At 37.4% G+C, this 14,392-nt stretch overlaps 1 long non-coding RNA gene across 9 annotated transcripts in view; it reads left to right on the plus strand.

The window, feature by feature from the left end:
• The first annotated feature begins 1,280 nt into the window (after window positions 1-1,280).
• The window catches only part of LOC125170339 (uncharacterized), a 70,889-nt gene continuing 57,777 nt past the window's right edge, over window positions 1,281-14,392 (plus strand). For 8 of the 9 annotated variants that reach the window (XR_007153981.1, XR_007153985.1, XR_007153988.1 and 5 more), the window contains exon 1: window positions 2,702-3,385. This is a non-coding gene — a long non-coding RNA (uncharacterized LOC125170339). Of the gene's footprint in view, window positions 1,452-2,701; window positions 3,386-14,392 lie in introns of those variants that run through there. The other variant, XR_007153987.1, reaches the window with a different exon arrangement.

Here is a 14,392-nt window from a genome sequence, read left to right on the forward strand (position 1 = left end):
CAGTTTGTGTCCCAACAATCATTTATTAAGCCAGTTATGCGTAATGCAAAAGCACAATTTGCCTTAAAGACAAAGTCATGGATGGTGGTTAAGTTTCCTGTTAGTTCACAGAATATCATTTAAACCAGGCAGTAATTGAATTAAAATAATAAAGCAATGTTTTTTTTTTCTTTTATAATTCCATAGGTTAGGTCAAGTCCACTGGTAGAGAACATTGATTTCTCTATTACACCCCATTTTGATCGAAGGTTTCCCTGCCCTTTCTCAGGAGAGCTGCTGGAGGCACGGGGTTTCTCTGAATTTCCTTGCTCTGATCAGGACAGCAATATGACCCGAGACCCTCATGGCAGTGGCCAGACGAGAGGTAGGATTCCAGACAAAGGGAATTGTGGCAGAAGGGTTTCATAAGATGTTTCTTTGAAGTTTGAAGCATGTTCAATGAGGAGGGTCAGGGTTTGTGCAGTACAATCTTCTAGTGGTGGCCTGGAGCTAGGCATGGGATGTCTCACAGACATGCAGAGTGGTGAGTACCAGAAACTCTGGATCAGGTACTACCAAGAGGAAGTGCGTAGAAGAGTGAGAGGAAGCTGCACAAGTGGAAAAAGAAGAGGAAAGAAATGTGCACGTGAGAAAAGAAATTGAGGGGCAATATACACAGGTCCATCAACCAGGGACTGAAATTCCACGGGGTAAGGCTCACGTTTATATGTTTGCCTTTATGTGGCAAGGGCTCCAAAAGAGGGGCCCTAAAAATGTCCTTCCAGAATGATGCCTCTTGTGAGGGCCGACCTCTGCAGCATCTTCCTTGGAAAATATAACACAGGCAGGGACACAAACAGGTTTCGTTGAGCCTGAAGCATATGTACTTTGTGGGTACCTCAGAGAAAAAGCAAATTTAAAAATATATAAAATTAGGTATAAAAGTAAGTATTTATTGAGATGAGAAAATAAAAACAAAACAAAATATCCATCTTAAAGAGCTAACGAGTACCACAAAATACAGAAAACATAACCATTTTTAATCGCCAGCCATCTTTGTGTCATTTTTTTCTACATATTTTCATTGCATCTTCTTTGAGTGCCTCTTCCTTTCATGTGATTGGGTTGAGGATCAGTTACCTCAAAATATGGCACCTTGGCATATGGAGTATTTTTTTTTTAATTTTTTAATGTTTGTTTATTTTTGAGAGAGAGAGAGAGAGAGAGACAGAAAGAGACGGAGACACAGAATCTGAAGCAAGCTCCAGGCTCTGAGCTGTCAGCACAGATCCGGATGCAGGGCTGGAACTCATGAACTGCGAGATCCAGACCTGAGCTGAAGTCACATGCCTAACAGACTGAGCCAACCCAGGCACCCCAGCATATGCAGTATTTTAAGGTGAAAAACTTTAAAAAAATAGCAGAAGCAAGAATGTCAATCTGACCTTCCCAGCCCTTCTCTCCTGAAACAGGTGAGAAACCCTCGTGAAAGAGGTGCCCTCCCAACACCTGGAGGAAAGACGTGTCCTTATCTCTGAAGACAAAAGGATGCCAAGGAGAACCTCACAAACCACTTTGTTAAGTTTTGCCAGCACACTGCACTTATCCTATACTCCTTAACCTATCATATTTCTATACAACTGCTCACCCCTTATCAAACCTAGCATAAAATATTCTGATCTAACCATCTCTTGAGGTTTCCATTCCCTAACGAAGGCCCCTGTGTCAGGCAAAACTCATATTAAATACATTTGTGTGCTCTTCTGCTGTTTATCTGTCATTGTCAATTTAATTTTCAAACCCCGTCGGGGCCCGCAAGAGGGTGGAAGAATACTTTTTCCTCCCCTACACACGTTTAGTCAAAAAATTTAAACACGTACTGATACTATGACAGAAATTTTAGTTTTATAATATGTTATCAGTAATATCATGCAAACTTTTGGGATTGTTGACAAATTTAGGAACATTTCCATCAGATTTCTTCATACATGAACAGTCGGAAAGATTTCTACAGACCAGGCTCTGGTTGCATGTGTTTCAGCCTGATTTCTCTCCCTGTATTTATGTGATTTGGGTGGTTAACACAATAATATATGTTCGAATCATAATATAAACTCTTGGCGGTCACTTGTGTTCTTACCAGGTGAGTCAGCACAGTGGCCAAGATGAATATTCCTACAAGCCATTACTACACATGGATGCTTAGCAATAACTTAACCTTGCCCAGAAATGACTACAAGCAATATCTGTCTCTTCCCCATCTCTATCTTTATCTTTATTTAGCTGTATCTATTATATAATTATTTATATCTATTATGTAATTATATCTAGTCAGGTGGATGGATGGAGAGATAGATAGAGAGAAATTGATATTTACCCATATCCAACTAAAATCTTTTTTTTTTAATGTTTATTTGTTTTTGAGAGGAAGAACAAGTGGGAAAGGGACAGAGATAGAGAGACAGAGAGAGACAGAGAAGATCTGAAGCGGGCTCCGCGCTGACAGCAGAGAGCCTGATGTGGGGCTTGAATTCACCCACCACGAGATCATGACCTGAACAGAAATGGGTCTTCGTTGTAACCGACTGGGCCACCCAAGCGTCTCCAACCTAAAATCTTTTTTTTGTTTTTAATTTTTTTTAATGCTTATTTATTTTGACAGAGACAGAGAGAGAGCGTGAGAGGCAGAGGGGCAGAGAGAGAAGGAGACACAGAATCTAAAGCAGGCTCCAGGCTCTGAGCTGTCAGCACAGAGCCCGACATGGGGCTCGAACTCACAGAGTGCAAGATCATGACCTGAGCCGAAGTCAGCGGCTTAACTGACTGAGCCACCCAGGCACCCCTCCCACCTAAAATCTTTTTAGTGTATTCCCAGTTCAACTTCCCCTCAACCAAGTATCAAAAATGCTCTGAGCTGTTGTAATGTCACTCAACATGAGCTGAAGTTTTCTGAAGGGTGTGTCAGGGAGGAAATAGACAGTGAGTGGTCTCAACTCATTCCTGTTTACATACATTAGTTTTGCAAATTTTATAAAGACATATAATCATGTGAACACACTGCTAGGGCTCTTTCCAGACCTTTTGAAGACACCTGTGCAAATGAAGGGGTCTTGATGCTTAAAGTCCATTAGCTTCAGAGTAAGTTGGTGAGAAGAGACAGGAGCAGGAGAGTGTGTCCCCAAAAATGTGGGAAATAAAGAGGAATGTCCCCTGTCATGTGCACTGTCAACACTAGTTTCTTGGAGTTTCCTTCCTGTTTTCTTTTCCTGTCAGGGCAAGAAAAACCTGCAGTGAGAGGCTGTCCACACAAGAGCAGTGACTCTCAGATATTACCACAGCAGCAAAGGTGAAAACCAACAGATTTGGAGTACACTTTCATCAAACCTGAGGCCTGGAGGAACAGCAGGTAACAGGGTTGATGCTCGTAATCAAAAAGCTTGTAAACCTTTGGCAATCACCTGGATTTGAGAGACATGGTTTGAGGAAAGAAAGGAGGCTGATATTTCAGAGACTATGCTAATTGGGGCTCAGCCTGTTATACTTCCATTACCCACATCTTTATGTTTTTCTTCCCTTGGTCAGTGGCCCCAAAATATCTGCTACACTTAAACATTTGTAATGCATTTAAGCCACTAGGATATTGGTGTCAGTTGACACGCAACTCAAACCCAATCCAACCTGACGGTATAGTTCTTTTATTGTCGGTTTTGTTTGACAATCTACTACATTAATAGACCACATTTATCCGGCTTATAAACATTTAGGTTGCTTCCTAACTTGTGCTGTGAACATCCAGATACACGTGTCCCTGGGCTAACATACAAGATATTCTCTGGGAGACATACCTAGAAGACAAATTATTGGGCTGTAGAATATGTACTTCTCCAATTTTACTTGGTAATTACAAACTGTTTTTCCAACCTCATGGCCTCATGAAACACTTCCACCAACAGTATATGAGACCTCCTTTTGCCCTACATCTTTATCAACACTTGGTACTGTCAGACTTTTTAATATTTCTCAAATTTATGAATGGTTAATGGTATCTCTCTGTGGCTTTAGTTTGCCTTTTTGTCTATCGTGGCAAGCAACTTTTCATACATCTTTGACTCTTGGAGTTTTGTCTTTTTGCAAGTGCTTATTCGGCTCTTTTGACGATTTTTCTATTGACTTATCTGCCCTGTCTTTATTGATTCATAAAATTTCTTTATATTTTCTGAAAACTAGCTCATACCAGTTTTATATGCAGTAAATATTTTCTGATAAGCTTATCTTTTTCTTCTCTTTGAGGTGTCTTTTGATAAACACAAATCTTTAACGTTAGTGTAATTGAATTAAAATATCTTTTCTTTTTCTGTTTTGGTGCTTTCTGGCTAAAATGAATGACAATACTCTGAGTTTATAAAAATATTTCTCTGTATTTCTAAAATATTTATAGTTTTATCTCTTTATAGGCCATAATTCACACGGGGAAGTGACATTTGAAAATATAGTATGAGACAATCTTGAAAAAGAACAAACTGGAGGTATCACAATCCCAGGTATCAAGATATACTACAAAGCTGTAGTAACCAAAACAGTATGGTATGGGCACAAAAATAGACACATAGATCGGTGGAACAGATTAGAGATTCAAGAAGTAAATCCATGATTAATAGTCAATTAATCTTCAATAAAGGAGGCAAGAATATGCAATGGGAAAAAAAAATCTCTTCAGCAAGCAGTGTTAGGAAACCTGGACAGCTACATGCAAAGAAATGAAACTGAACCACTTTCTTACATCATACACAAAAGTAAACTCAAAATGGATTCAAGACCTAGATGTGATACTTGAAGCCATAAAAATTCTAGAAGACAGCACAGGCAGTAATTTCTCTGACATCAGCCATATCAACATTTTTTTCTAGATATGTCTCCTGAGGCAAAGGAAACAAAAGCAAAACAAACAAAACTACTGAGACTACATCAAATTAAAAAGGTTCTGCACAGCAAAGGAAACAATCAACAACATTAAAAGACAACTTACTGAATGGGAGAAGATATTTACAAATGATTTAACTGATAAAAGGCTAATATCAATATATATATATATATATATACATACATACACACACACACACACACACACACACACACATATATATATATAAAACTAATACAACTCAACACTCAAAAAATGAATAACCCAATTAAAAATGGGCAAAAAACATGAATAGACATACCTCCAAAACAGGCATCCAGATGGCCAACAGACACATGAACAGATGCTCAACATTGCTCATCATCGGGAAAATGCAAATTAAAACCACAAGGAGATATCTCTTCACATCTGTCAGAGTGGCTAAAATCAAAAACACAAGGAACAAGTGTTGGTGAGAATGTGGAGAAAGCAGAAACCTCGTGCACTGTTAGTGGGAATGAAAACTGGTGGAGCCATTGTGGAAAACAGTATGGAAGTTCCTCAAAAAATTAAAAATAAAAATATCCTACTACCCAGTAATCACACTACTGGGTATTTACCCCACAAATACAAAAATGCATCTAATTCAAAGGGATATATTCACCCCTATGTTTATAATAGCATTTTTTACAATAGCCAAATTATGGACACAGCCCAAGTGTCCACCAATAGATGAAGGGATAAAGAAGAGGTGATTTATACTTATATATAAATATATATTAAATGGAATAGGACTCAACCATAAAAATGAAATCTTGCCATTCACAGCAACATAGATGGATCTAGTGGGTAAAATGTTTAGTGAAATAGTCAGAGGAAGACAAATACTATATGATCTCACTCATATGTGGAATTTAAGAAACAAAACAAATGAACAAAAGAAAAATAGACCAAAAAAATTGACTCAACTATAGAGAACAAAGAGATGGTAACCACAGGGGACGTAGGTGGAGGGATGGGTGAAATAGGTGAAGGGGATTAAGAGTACACTTATGATGAGCACTGAGTAATGTATAGAATTATTGACTCACTATATTGTGCACTTGAAACTAACATGGCACTGTATATTTACTATACTGGAATTAAAATTTTTAAAAATATTAAACATAGTAATTAAGCAGAAGGTAAAACTGAAAAGAGAATCAGATTGATAAAATACATAAAGTCATCTATAGAATAAATTTAATAAACATACACCTAAAAAGGGGCTACATCTAAGACCAAAACTATAAAACTAAAGGAGAAAACATAGAGGTAAATCTTTTTGACCTTGGTTTTGGCAATAGATTCTTAGGTATGACACCAAAAGTGCAAGCAACAAAAGAAAACATAAAGTGATCTTCCTCAAAATTAAAAACATTTGTGCATCAAGGAATATTGATGAAGTGAAAAGACAACCCACAGATTGGGAGAAAATATTTGTGAATTATATAACTGACAAGGGTCTAGTATCCAGAACACATAAAAACAATCCAATTTAAAAATGGGTGGGGGCGCCTGGGTGGCGCAGTCAGTTAGGCGTCCGACTTCAGCCAGGTCACGATCTCGCGGTCCGGGAGTTCGAGCCCCGCGTCGGGCTCTGGGCTGATGGCTCGGAGCCTGGAGCCTGTTTCCGATTCTGTGTCTCCCTCTCTCTCTGCCCCTCCCCCGTTCATGCTCTGTCTCTCTCTGTCCCAAAAATAAATAAACGTTGAAAAAAAAAATTAAAAAAAAAAAAAATAAAAATGGGTGAAGAACCTAAACAGACATTTCCTCAAAGATGTATATAAAATGGCCAAGCATGTGAAAAGATACTCAACATCATTAGTCATTAGGGAAGTGCAAATCAAAATCACAGTGAGATATCATTTCACATCCACCAGGAAGACCATAATTAAAACAATAAGTTGTGGAAACGTTGGAACCCTCATACAAGTTGTTAAAAATGTACAATGGTGCAGCCAGTTTGGAAAATGCTTTGGTAGTTCCTCAGAGAGGCAAACATAAAATTACCTTATGACCCAACATTTCTACTCTTAGCTATATACTCAAAAGAACTGAAAACACTCAGCAAGTACTTGTACACATATGTTCATAGTAGCACAATTTGCAATAACCAGAAGGAGAAAACATGCTAAAAGTCTGTAAAGGGATGAGTAGATAGACAAAATGCAAATTAAAACCACAAGGAGATATCTCTTCACATCTGTCAGAGTGGCTAAAATCAAAAACACAAGGAACAAGTGTTGGTGAGAATGTGGAGAAAGCAGAAACCTCGTGCACTGTTAGTGGGAATGAAAACTGGTGGAGCCATTGTGGAAAACAGTATGGAAGAACTGAAAAAGAAACTGAAAACACTCAGCAAGTACTTGTACACATATGTTCATAGTAGCACAATTTGCAATAACCAGAAGGAGAAAACATGCTAAAAGTCTGTAAAGGGATGAGTAGATAGACAAAATATGATACATACATACAAAGGAATTGTTCAGCCATAAAGAGGAATGTGGTGCTGACATATGCTACAACATGGATGAACCTTGAAAACATGTTAAGTGAAACTAGCCAGACGCAAAAAGCCACATATTGCATATGAAATAAGCAGAATAAGTAAATCCATAGAGTCAGAAAGTAGAGAGGTGGTTTCCATGGGATGGGCTGGGGGGCAGAAATAGAGGGTGATTGCTTATTGAGTATGAGATTTTCTTTGGGGGTGATGAAAATGTTTTAGAACTTACTAAAGGTGGTGATTGTACAACGTTGTAAAAAAAAAAAAAAAGAAAATATCGTACAAGGTAGGAAATCCCACTTTCTCATTACCATTCATTGAAATTCCATCATTTCCCATTTCAATGAAATAAACCTGCTCTTCTCTCTCCCTAGTCCCTTCTCTCCTCTTATTCCTGTGCTTTTATGTTTATAACTGAGGGCCTAGTTGATATTACTGCTACAGTTCTCTTTTCAAACCTATAATAGTCGGGTCAAGGATAGAATTTCAAAGCATGTACAATTAAATCTGAAGTCCTATAGTATGCATTGTGAAAGAACCTGGGTCATATATGGTTTTATAAATTTAAAACTTACAATTAAAAATTAACATTAAAAATTAAAAGATAAAATGATATATTTTTTAATTTTGGACATTTGAAGTAAAATACATTAGAAAATTAAGGCAGGTTCATAATATTTGTATTACCATTTAATCCAATTAAAAAATATTTTGACTAGAAAAACATTGAGAATGCAATTCACATTTTCCTCTCTGTTTCATAATCTCCCTCTTATCACAAGTATATCACATCTCTTTCTATGAGTGTCTTTCCACTTTCTGAATACCCTTCACTACCTCACCCTCTAGAGGTCTCTTTGAAAAAGACTTGCCATTTTTTTTTCCTGCAGTTGATGCTTTGACATATACAAAAGTTTACTATATACATATATATAGTATAGTATATATAGTATAGTTAACTATACTATAATGCTATATACTATAGTATATACAATACTATAATATATACTATAATACTATGTACTATAGTATACAATACTACAATTGTAGTATACAATACTACAATATATACTATATACTATACATATATATACTATATATATGCAATAATATATATGTTATACTATATATACATATATAAATTTTTTTGGCTATTTTTATATCAACAACATATGTGAAGTTTCCATATATGTGTATGTCCTTCTCTGACCTCTCTATATTCATTTCCATTAGTCTATGTGTCTACTCCAGCATCAACAGCACAGTATTTTAATTAAAATAGCTGTGTAATGTCCCTCCCTCTCATCCTGCCCACAGCACTACATTAAAATTTGGGATAGGGTTACATTAAATCTATAGGTCACTAGAAGACCTGTTGGAAGATTGACATTTATACATATTGAATCTTCTAATTCACGGTCACAAATATCTCTCCATATACTTATACACACTATGACATCTCTCACAAATAGTTCAATTTTTCTATAGAATTTTGTGCATCCTTGGTTAGATTTATAAGTAGTTCTTATTATTTTTGATGTTATTTAAATAGGACATTTTTCTAATTTTTTTCCTGTTTGTTGCAGTGGTATAGAAATGTAATGGAGTTTTGTATATCATTCTATATCCAGTAAACTTACTCAAATCTCTTAATATGATAGATTCTTTTGGATTCTCCATTTATTTGTGACTTCTAAGATTTTCTTGATTAGTCTAACAGATATTTGTATGTGTTTTTTTGTTGTTGTTTATTTGTCTTTTAAGGAACCAACTTTCTCTGTTGTTGATCTCTTCTATTCTATGTGTGTTTTCTATTTTATTGATTTCTGCTGTTTGCTAATCTATTTCCTTTCTTCTACTTTCTTTGGATTTATTGTGGATTTTATTTTTGCCTTTTTTATACATTTAAAAATTATTCTACTTTTTAGATGGATGCTAGACTCAATAATTTTTATTCTTTCAGTTTTTTAATATAAATATTTAAGACTGTAAGTTTCCTAAAAGGACAGATTTAGCTGCATCCTACAAATTTGGCATGTAGGATTTTTATCATCCATTCAAAATGTTCTCAATTTTTTTCCAACTCTTCTTTGACCCATAGATTATATTTAATACTAAATGTGTGAGTTTATTCCCTCTTTTTTGCTTGTTTGCTTCATTGTTACTTCTAGTTTCTGACTTAAATTCACGAGGCAAGAAGATATGCCATGTATGATTTCAGTCCTTTGAAATTTGTTTAAACGTTTTTTATGGTCCATCATATAGTCAATTTTGCAAATATTCCGTGTGTTTGAAAAAAAATTATTTTGCAATTGATGGATATGATGTTCTCTATGTGTCAGAGTTTAATTATGCTGTAAAATTTTTGTCTGATTTTTTAATGTCAATTATGAGCAAACTTGAAATCTTCCACTATGATCGCAGAGCTATTCATTTCTCCTTTTAGTTCAGTTTTGTGTCAGGTAGTTTGAGGTCATGATTTAAGCAGATACAAAATTATATATGCAAATATATGCATATATATTTGAGTTGTAACTTTTGTCCCTCTTTCTCCCAAGAAATTCTTCCAGCCTTAAAATCTGTTTTGCATGATAATTAATATAGCTACACTAGCATCCTTTTAGTTAATGTTTGCACAGTGTTTTTCCTATCTTTTTACTTTCAACTTGTCTGAATTATTACAATAATTAACAGCATATATTAGATTATTTTTTAAAATTCAATCTGACAATCCTCATCTTTTTACAGGAGCATTTGGTTTCTTTTCAGTCTACTCACTGCTGATATATTTGTGTTTATACCTAATCTTCTATTTTTATTTTTTATAATTAATCATTTATTCTTTTCCCAGAACTAGTTTAGAAGCTATATATTCTGTTTATATGTTTTTTAATGTTTTTTTTTTTTTTTGAGAGAGAGAGAGAGAGAGGCAGAGAGAGGGAGACATAGAATCTGAAGCAGGCTCCAGGCTCTGAGCTGTCAGCACAGAGCCCAACGCAGGGCTAAAACACATTTACCCCAAGATTATGACCTGAGCCCAAGTTGGACACTTAACTGACTGAGCCACCCAGGCACCCCATTCTGTTTATATTTTTAAATGTTATTCTTAAATTACTACAGGCATCCTTAACTGATCAAGTCCAAATTTAGCCAATACTTTTAACCTTCTCTGAGATGTTTTAGAGATCATTAAAATTTTGCTTGATTTATTTCTTTCCATACATTTATGCTATTGTCCTTGTTTATTTTAATTTTTAAACTGTAGCGATATTACTACTATTGTATTCAGTCAGTGATCTAGCTTTACATCTTCATATGCCACTTTATTTGCTCCTTATGTCTGTGTATATAGAACTGTCAACTAGGATTACTTTCCTTTGGTTTGAGGTACATCTTATAGACTTGTTTTTAGCATGGATATGTTGGTGGCAGTTTTAGTTTTTGAAAAATGTCTTTATTCCACCTTTATTCTTGAAAGACATTTTGATGAGTATAGAACTATAGTGTGATAAATGTTTTTCAATAAGCACATTCCAACTATCATTCTATTTCTTTTTCACTTCCTTTAGCACTGTTGAGATGAAAGCTACCAGCCTAAATGCTCCTCCTTTAAAGTTAATCTTTGCCTCTGACTACTTTTACAATCTTTTCTTTTATTTTGGCATTTGGCAATTTTACTATGAATATTTTCCTCTACTTTGAATTTATGGAGATTCTTGTATTTGTGGTTTGGTGTATTTCATTAGTTTTAGAAAATTCTTAGCTAATATATTATCTTTTTTGTTGTTGTTCTCCTTTCCCTACTTCTGAAATTCTGATTTAATATGTCAGATCATCTCACTCTTTCACATTTTTCATGTTTTCTAATTCTTTGTAAATTTGTGCTACATTCTGGATAATTGCTTTTGATCTCTATCTAATTCACAAATTCTCTTTTTAGCTGAGTCTAATCTACTCAAAACTCCATATAATCCACTCTAAATTCTATATGTATTCACTTTAAAATTTTGAGTGTAGTATTTCTCATTTTCGGAAGTTCTTTTTTGTGTGTGCAAATTTACTTGGTCATTCTTTAAAGTTTTATATTCTCTGAACACAATGCTAAATTTATCTCTTATTTTTAAACCAACTAGACATTAGTATTTTATATTCTGTGTTTGTAATGTAAACGCTTAAAGTCTTTGTGGATATGATTTCTCTTTCTGAGTTCATGTTTATGATGTCTAGTTTTCATGAATAGTTTACAAAGAAAATGTGAACTGTTTTTTTAAAAGAAATGTATTGGGGTGGAGTTGCGGCAAGATGGCGGCTTAGGAGGACGCTGGGCTCACCGCACGTCCTGCTGATCACTTAGATTCCATCTACATCTGCCTAAATAACCCAGAAAACCTCCAGAGGATTAGCGGAACGGAGTCGCCGGAGCCAAACGCAGATGAGAGGCCCACGGAAGAGGGTAGGAAGGGCGGCGAGGCGGTGCGCGCTCCACGGACTGGCGGGAGGGAGCCGGGGCGGAGGGGCGGCTCGCCGGCCAAGCAGAGCCCCCGAGTCGGGCTTGCAAAAGCGGAGGGGCCTGACAGACTGTGCTCCCACAACAAGCGCGACTTAGCGTCTGGGAGGTCATAAGTTAACAGCTCTGCTCGGAAAGCGGGAAGGCTGGAGGACAAAGGGAGGGAGAGCTGCTGAGCCCCCTGACAACAGAGCTCAGTTTGGTGGGGAACAAAGGCGCTCGCCAGCGCCATCTCCCCCGCCCATCCCCCAGCCGAAATCCCAAAGGGAACCGGTTCCTGCCAGGGAACTTGCTCGCTTCGCGCAAACACCCAACACTGCGCTTCTGCGGGGCCAAACCTCGGGCAGCGGATCTGACTCCCTCCCGCTGCCACAGGGCCCCTCCTGAAGTGGATCACCTAAGGAGAAGCGATCTAAGCCTGCCCCTCCTGCCCCCGAGCACCTTGCCTACCCACCCCAGCTAATACGCCAGATCCCCAGCATCACAAGCCTGGCAGGGTGCAAGTAGCCCAGACGAGCCACACCACCCCACAGTGAATCCCGCCCCTAGGAGAGGGGAAGAGAAGGCACACACCAGTCTGACTGTGGCCCCAGCGGTGGGCTGGGGGCAGACATCAGGTCTGACTGCGGCCCCGCCCACCAACTCCAGTTATACACCACAGCACAGGGGAAGTGCCCTGCAGGTCCTCACCATGCCAGGGACTATCCAAAATGACCAAGCGGAAGAATTCCCCTCAGAAGAATCTCCAGAAAATAACATCAGCTAATGAGCTGATCAAAAAGGATTTAAATAACATAACAGAAAGTGAATTTAGAATAATAGTCATAAAATTAATCGCTGGGCTTGAAAACAGTATACAGGACAGCAGAGAATCTCTTGCTACAGAGATCAAGGGACTAAGGAACAGTCACGAGGAGCTGAAAAACGCTTTAAACGAAATGCATAACAAAATGGAAACCACCACAGCTCGGCTTGAAGAGGCAGAGGAGAGAATAGGTGAACTAGAAGATAAAGTTATGGAAAAAGAGGAAGCTGAGAAAAAGAGAGATAAAAAAATCCAGGAGTATGAGGGGAAAATTAGAGAATTAAGTGATACACTAAAAAGAAATAATATACGCATAATTGGTATCCCAGAGGAGGAAGAGAGAGGGAAAGGTGCTGAAGGGGTACTTGAAGAAATAATAGCTGAGAATTTCCCTGAACTGGGGAAGGAAAAAGGCATTGAAATCCAAGAGGCACAGAGAACTCCCTTCAGACGTAACTTGAATCGATCTTCTGCACGACATATCATAGTGAAACTGGCAAAATACAAGGATAAAGAGAAAATTCTGAAAGCAGCAAGGGGTAAACGTGCCCTCACATATAAAGGGAGACCTATAAGACTCGTGACTGATCTCTCTTTTGAAACTTGGCAGGCCAGAAAGAATTGGCACGAGATTTTCAGGGTGCTAGACAGAAAAAATATGCAGCCAAGAATCCTTTATCCAGCAAGTCTGTCATTTAGAATAGAAGGAGAGATAAAGGTCTTCCCAAACAAACAAAAACTGAAGGAATTTGTCACCACTAAACCAGCCCTACAAGAGATCCTAAGGGGGACCCTGTGAGACAAAGTCCCAGAGACATCACTATAAGCATAAAACATACAGACATCACAATGACTCTAAACCCGTATCTTTCTATAATAACACTGAATGTAAATGGATTAAATGCGCCAACCAAAAGACATAGGGTATCAGAATGGATAAAAAAAACAAGACCCATCTATTTGCTGTCTACAAGAGACTCATTTTAGACCTGAGGACACCTTTAGATTGAGAGTGAGGGGATGGAGAACTATTTATCATGCGACTGGAAGCCAAAAGAAAGCTGGAGTAGCCATACTTATATCAGACAAACTAGACTTTAAATTAAAGGCTGTAACAAGAGATGAAGAAGGACATTATATAATAGTTACAGGGTCTATCCATCAGGAAGAGCTAACAATTATAAATGTCTATGCACCGAATACCGGAGCCCCCAAATGTATAAAACAATTACTCATAAACATAAGCAACCTTATTGATAAGAATGTGGTAATTGCAGGGGACTTTAATACACCACTTACAGAAATGGATAGATCATCTAGACACACGGTCAATAAAGAAACAAGGGCCCTGAATGAGACATTGGATCAGATGGACTTGACAGATATATTTAGAACTCTGCATCCCAAAGCAACAGAATATACTTTCTTCTCAAGTGCACATGGAACATTCTCCAAGATAGATCATATACTGGGTCACAAAACAGCCCTTCATAAGTTTACAAGAATTGAAATTATACCATGCTTACTTTCAGACCACAATGCTATGAAGCTTGAAATCAACCACAGAAAAAAGTCTGGAAAACCTCCAAAAGCATGGAGGTTAAAGAACACCCTACTAACGAATGAGTGGGTCAACCAGGCAATTAGAGAAGA

This window comes from Prionailurus viverrinus, chromosome B4, assembly GCF_022837055.1.
Source record: "Prionailurus viverrinus isolate Anna chromosome B4, UM_Priviv_1.0, whole genome shotgun sequence".
Classification (NCBI taxonomy): Eukaryota; Metazoa; Chordata; class Mammalia; order Carnivora; family Felidae; genus Prionailurus; species Prionailurus viverrinus.